The sequence below is a fragment of the Anomaloglossus baeobatrachus genome, chromosome 4, assembly GCF_048569485.1.
Source record: "Anomaloglossus baeobatrachus isolate aAnoBae1 chromosome 4, aAnoBae1.hap1, whole genome shotgun sequence".
Classification (NCBI taxonomy): domain Eukaryota; kingdom Metazoa; phylum Chordata; class Amphibia; order Anura; family Aromobatidae; genus Anomaloglossus; species Anomaloglossus baeobatrachus.
The window spans coordinates 86,405,529-86,412,479 of NC_134356.1; positions in this window are offsets into that span (position 1 = coordinate 86,405,529).

The window sequence follows — 6,951 nt, forward strand, 5'->3', positions numbered from 1 at the left end:
GTATCGTCAGGGACAGGGCCCTGCTACATTAAGGTACTCTGGGTCCCCGTGCAAATCGCGCACACACACACCAGCATTGCTGGGTGTGTTAGTGCGCCGGGGGCAGCAGCGCGGCGCGCTTGTGCTATACTCACTGCAGCTTGCTGAGTGAGTTTATGTGTTAGGAACTACCGCGCCGGCCGCTGATGGCGGTTTTTACGGCGGCAGCGCTGCGGCGCGGCTGGGACTTGTGGTGCGCCGGGGACTTCCGCGCTGGCCGCGCTTATACGGCGGCCGCGCTTATAAATCGAGTCCCCGGCTTTTGCGGCCTAGTTCCGTTTCGTTCCCGCCCCCAGGCCTGCCAGTCAGGGGAAGGGCGGGACGCTGTTCAGAACGTCAGCGCCGAGGGCTGGAGTCTGCTTAGCATACTCCAACCCCCCTCACTGGGCACAGTGGGACGCCAGTTTCCCGCACTTTGTCTGGGGCACGCCCACGGCCCGCCCCTCTTCACAGGACGCTGGCAGCCATTCCTGTTTGCAGTCTCAGTGGAGAAGGGAGACAAGCTCTGGGAGACCCAGACACGGGATTCTGGCGACCACACACACGCTTGGAGCGGGCGGTAAGCGGCACCTCGGGTGCTGACCTCACTTGTGCCGAAGTGTTCATTTGTACTTTATGCTTGTATTCTATACATTGCACTGTACAGTCGCTATTCTTGGCTATATACCCTCCTAGATTGCTAGACAACATGTCGTCCGCAAAAAGCAAGGGGGCCAAGGCACAGGCTTTCTATGCTACCTGTACCGCATGTGCGGCTGTTCTACCGGCTGGTGCCACTGACCCCCATTGTGTGCAATGTTCGGCCCCTGTGGCACTTGCTCAGCCGGGGCCTCTGCTAGAGGTGGCCCAAGGAGAACCACCTGTGAACACTGTCCAGGTGACAGGGACAGAGTTTGCAGTTTTTGCTGATAGATTGTCTGTGACTATGACTAAAATCCTTGAGACTTTGCAGTCCAGACCGGTACCTCAGACAATGGGCACTGTTGATTCAATGCTCCCTGGCCCCCTCATTTGGAACAAATCCGTGCTCCGGGGGGGTCCCATGCATCCCGGGGTGATGGCTCTGACACGGACGACAGTCCCAGACAGCCTAAGCGAGCTCGCTATGAGCGACCCTCGACTTCATCACACTGGTCAGGGTCCCAGCAAGAGGACTCTATATGATGAGGCAGAGGTAGCTGATCAGGATTCTGATCCTGAGACCGCTCTTAATCTCGATACACCTGAGGGGGACGCAATAGTGAATGATCTCATAGCGTCCATCAATAAAATGTTGGATATTTCTCCCCTAGCTCCTCCAGTGGAGGAGTCAGCTTCACAGCAGGAGAAATTCCATTTCAGGTATCCCAAGCGTAAATTGAGTACTTTTCTGGACCACTCTGACTTTAGAGAGTCAGTCCAGAAACACCACGCTTATCCGGATAAGCGTTTCTCCAAACGTCTTAAGGATACACGTTATCCCTTTCCCCCTGATGTGGTCAAGAGCTGGACCCAGTGTCCAAAGGTGGATCCCCCAATCTCCAGGCTTGCGGCTAGATCCATAGTTGCAGTGGAAGATGGGGCTTCACTTAAAGATGCCACTGACAGACAGATGGAACTCTGGTTGAAATCCATCTATGAAGCTATCGGCGCGTCGTTTGCTCCAGCATTCGCAGCTGTATGGGCACTCCAAGCTATTTCAGCTGGTCTTGCGCAGGTTGACACCGTCACGCGTACTTCTGTTCCGCAAGTAGCGTCCTTAACCTCTCAAATGTCTGCATTTGCGTCTTACGCTATTAATGCTGTCCTGGACTCTACGAGCCGTACGGCAATTGCGTCCGCCAACTCCGTGGTTTTACGCAGAGCCTTGTGGTTAAGGGAATGGAAGGCAGATTCTGCTTCCAAGAAGTGCTTAACCAGTTTGCCATTTTCTGGTGACAGACTGTTTGGTGAGAGATTGGATGAAATCATTAAACAGTCCAAGGGTAAGGATTCATCCTTACCTCAGCCCAGACCAAATAAACCCCAACAGAGGAGGGGACAGTCGAGGGTCCGGTCCTTTCGAGGCTCGGGCAGGTCCCAATTCTCCTCGTCCAAAAGGACTCAGAAGGATCAGAGGACCTCAGATTCTTGGCGGGCTCAGTCACGCCCGAAGAAAGCAGCCGGAGGAACCGCTACCAAGGCGGCTTCCTCATGACTTTCGGCCTCCTCTCTCCGCATCCTCGGTCGGTGGCAGGCTCTCCCGCTTTGGCGACATTTGGCTGCCACAGGTCAAAGACCGTTGGGTGAGACATTCTGTCTCACGGGTACAGGATAGAGTTCAGTTCTCGTCCTCCAACTCGATTCTTCAGAACTTCTCCGCCTCCCGACCGAGCCGATGCTCTTCTGCAGGCGGTGTGCTCTTTAAAGGCAGAAGGAGTGGTGATCCCTGTTCCTCTTCAGGAGCAAGGTCACGGTTTTTACTCCAATTTGTTTGTGGTGCCAAAAAAGGACGGGTCTTTCCGTCCTGTTCTGGACCTAAAACTGCTCAACAAGCATGTGAAAACCAGGCGGTTCCGGATGGAATCCCTCCGTTCCGTCATCGCCTCAATGTCTCAAGGAGATTTCCTAGCATCAATAGACATCAAAGATGCTTATCTCCACGTGCCGATTGCTCCAGAGCACCAGCGTTTTCTACGCTTCGTTATAGGAGACGAACACCTTCAGTTCGTAGCCCTGCCTTTCGGTCTGGCGACAGCCCCAAGGGTCTTCACCAAGGTCATGGCAGCAGTAGTAGCAGTCCTGCACTCTCAGGGTCACTCCGTGATCCCTTACTTGGACGATCTACTTGTCAAGGCCACCCTCTCAAGAGGCATGCCAACACAGCCTGAACGTTGCGCTGGAGACACTCCAGAGTTTCGGGTGGATCATCAACTTTTCAAAGTCAAATCTCACCCCAACCCAATCTATAACATACCTTGGCATGGAGTTTCATACTCTCTCAGCGATAGTGATGCTTCCGCTGGACAAACAGCGTTCACTACAGATAGGGGTGCAATCTCTTCTTCAGGGCCAGTCGCACTTCTTGGGGAAGATGGTAGCAGCAATGGAGGCAGTCCCTTTCGCGCAGTTTCATCTGCGTCCACTACAATGGGATATTCTCCGCCAATGGGACGGGAAGCCGACGTCCCTAGACAGGAACGTCTCCCTTTCTCAGACGGCCAAGGATTCTCTTCAGTGGTGGCTTCTTCCCACCTCATTGTCAATAGGAAAATCTTTCCTACCCCCATCCTGGGCGGTGGTCACAACGGATGCGAGTCTATCAGGGTGGGGAGCAGTTTTTCTCCACCACAGGGCTCAAGGTACGTGGACTCAGCAAGAGTCCACCCTTCAGATCAATGTTCTGGAAATCAGAGCAGTGTATCTTGCCCTACAAGCCTTCCAGCAGTGGCTGGAAGGCAAGCAGATCCGAATTCAGTCGGACAACTCCACAGCGGTGGCATACATCAACCACCAAGGAGGGACACGCAGTCGGCAAGCCTTCCAGGAAGTCCGGCGGATTCTGACGTGGGTGGAAGACACGGCATCCACCATATCCGCAGTTCACATCCCGGGCGTAGAAAACTGGGAAGCAGACTTCCTCAGTCGCCAAGGTATGGACGCAGGGGAATGGTCTCTTCACCCGGACGTGTTTCAGGAAATCTGTCGCCGCTGGGGGATGCCGGACGTCGACCTAATGGCGTCCCGGCACAACAACAAGGTCCCGGCCTTCATGGCACGGTCTCACGATCTCAGAGCTCTGGCGGCGGACGCCTTAGTTCAAGATTGGTCGCAGTTTCGGCTGCCTTATGTGTTCCCACCTCTGGCGCTGTTGCCCAGAGTGCTACGCAAGATCAGGTCCGACTGCCGCCGCGCCATCCTCGTCGCTCCAGACGGGCCAAGGAGGTCGTGGTACCCGGATCTGTGGCATCTCACGGTAGGACAACCGTGGGCACTACCAGACCGGCCAGACTTGCTGTCTCAAGGGCCGTTTTTCCATCAGAATTCTACGGCCCTGAGCCTGACTGTGTGGCCATTGAGTCCTGGATCCTAGCGTCTTCAGGATTATCTCAAGAGGTCATTGCCACCATGAGACAGGCTAGGAAACTAACCTCTGCCAAGATCTACCACAGGACGTGGAAGATATTCTTAGCTTGGTGTTCTGCTCAGGAAGTTTCCCCCTGGCCATTTGCATTGCCTACTTTTCTTTCCTTCCTGCAATCCGGGTTGGAAAAAGGTCTGTCGCTCGGCTCCCTTAAGGGACAAGTTTCGGCGCTTTCTGTATTTTTTCAGAAGCGCCTAGCACGACTTCCTCAGGTACGCACGTTCCTGCAAGGAGTTTGTCATATCGTCCCTCCTTTCAAGCGACCGTTAGAGCCCTGGGATCTGAACAGGGTTCTAATTGCTCTTCAGAAGCCGCCTTTCGAGCCTATGAGGGATGTTTCCCTGTCTCGCCTTTCTCAGAAAGTGGCTTTTCTAGTAGCGGTCACGACTCTTCGGAGAGTGTCCGAGCTAGCAGCGCTGTCATGCAAATCTCCCTTCCTGGTGTTTCACCAGGATAAGGTGGTTCTGCGCCCGATTCCGGAGTTTCTCCCTAAGGTGGTATCCCCCTTTCATCTCAATCAGGATATCTCCTTACCTTCTTTGTGTCCTCGTCCAGTTCATCAATGTGAAAAGGATTTGCATATGTTGGATCTGGTGAGAGCACTCAGAATCTACATTTCCCGCACGGCTCCTCTGCGCCGCTCGGATGCACTCTTTGTCCTTGTCGCTGGCCAGCGTAAAGGGTCACAAGCTTCCAAATCCACCCTGGCTCGGTGGATCAAGGAACCAATTCTTGAAGCCTACCGTTCTGCGGGGCTTCCGGTTCCATCAGGGCTGAGAGCCCATTCTACCAGAGCCGTGGGTGCGTCCTGGGCATTACGGCACCAGGCCACGGCTCAGCAGGTGTGCCAGGCGGCTACCTGGTCGAGTCTGCACACTTTTACCAAGCATTATCAGGTGCATACCTATGCTTCGGCGGACGCCAGCCTAGGTAGACAAGTCCTTCAGGCGGCGATTGCCCACCTGTAGAAAAGGGTCGTTTTTACGGCCCTATCATGAGGTATTATTTTACCCACCCAGGGATTGCTTTTGGACATCCCAATTGTCTGGGTCTCCCAATAGAGCGACAAAGAAGGGAATTTTGTTTACTTACCGTAAATTCCTTTTCTTCTAGCTCTAATTGGGAGACCCAGCACCCGCCCCTGTTTTTTTTGTATACACATGTTGTTCAGGTTGAATGGTTTCAGTTCTCCGATATTCCTTCGGATTGAATTTACTTAAACCAGTTTATTGGCTTTCCTCCTTGCTTTTGCACTAAAACTGAGGAGCCCGTGATCCCACGGGGGGTGTATAGGCAGTAGGGGAGGGGCCTTACACTTTTAAGTGTAATACTTTGTGTGGCCTCCGGAGGCAGTAGCTATACACCCAATTGTCTGGGTCTCCCAATTAGAGCTAGAAGAAAAGGAATTTACGGTAAGTAAACAAAATTCCCTTCTTTCACATGATCTGTTGCCCTCTGGTTTTTAATTGTGTTTTTCTGATGTTTACATCACATGCAGAAATATAATTGCAATCATATTATGAGTACAAAAAGGTTATATTGACAGTTAGAATGAGTTAATGCAGCAAGTCAATATTTGCAGTGTTGACCCTTCTTCTTCAGGACCTCTGCAATTCTCCCTGGCATGCTCTCAATCAACTTCTGGATCAAATCCTGACTGATAGCTGTCCATTCTTGCATAAGCAATGCTTGCATTTTGCCAGAATTTGTTGGTTTTTGTTTGTCCACCCGTCTCTTGATGATTGCACACAAGTTCTCAATGGGATTAAGATCTGGGGAGTTTCCAGGCCATGGACCCAAAATCTGTTTTGTTCCATGAGCCATTTAGTGATCACCTTTGCTTTATGGCAAGGTGCTCCATCATGCTGGAAAAGGCATTGTTGGGTGCCAAAGTGCTCTTGGACAGTTGGGAGAAGTTGCTCTTGGAGGACATTCTGGTACCATCCTTTATTCATGGCTGTGTTTGTAGGCAAGACTGTGAGTGAGCTGATTCCCTTGGCTGAGAAGCAACCCCACACAAACGTTTCAGGATGCTTAACAGTTGGCATGAGACAAGACTGGTGGTAGCGCTCACCTCTTCTTCTCCTAATAAGCTGTTTTCCAGATGTCCCAAACAATCGAAAAGGGGATTCATCTGAGAAAATGACTTTACCCCAGTCCTCAGCAGTCCACTCCCTGTACCTTTTACAGAATATCAGTCGGTCCCTGATGTTTGTTCTGGAGTGAAGTGGCTTCTTTGCTGCTCTCCTTGAAACCAGGCCTTGATCAAGCAGTCTCCGCCTCACAGTGCATGCAGAAGCACTCACACCAGCCTGCTGCCATTGCTGAGCTAGCTCGGCACTGCTGGTAGTCCAATCCTTCAGCTGAAACAGTTTTAAGATACGGTCCTAGTGTTTGCTGGTCCTTCTTGGGCGCCCTGGAGCCTTTTTGGCAACAATGGAAGCTCTCTTTGAAGTTCTTGATGATGCGATAGATTGTTGACTGAGGTGCAATCTTTGTAGCTGCGATACTCTTCCCTGTTAGGCCATTTTTGTGCAGAGCAATGATGGCTGCACGTGTTTCTTTAGAGATAATCATGGTTAACTGAAGAGAAAAAATGATACCATATACCAGCCTCTTTTTAAAGTGTCCAGTGGTGTCATTCTTAATCATGACTGATTGCCAGCCCTGTCCTCATCAACACCCACACCTGTGTTAATGGAACAATCACTAAAACAATGTTAGCTGCTCCTTTTAAGGCAGGAATGCAATGATGTTGAAATGTGTTTTGGGGGTTGAAGTTCATTTTCTTAACAGCAATTACTTGCAAA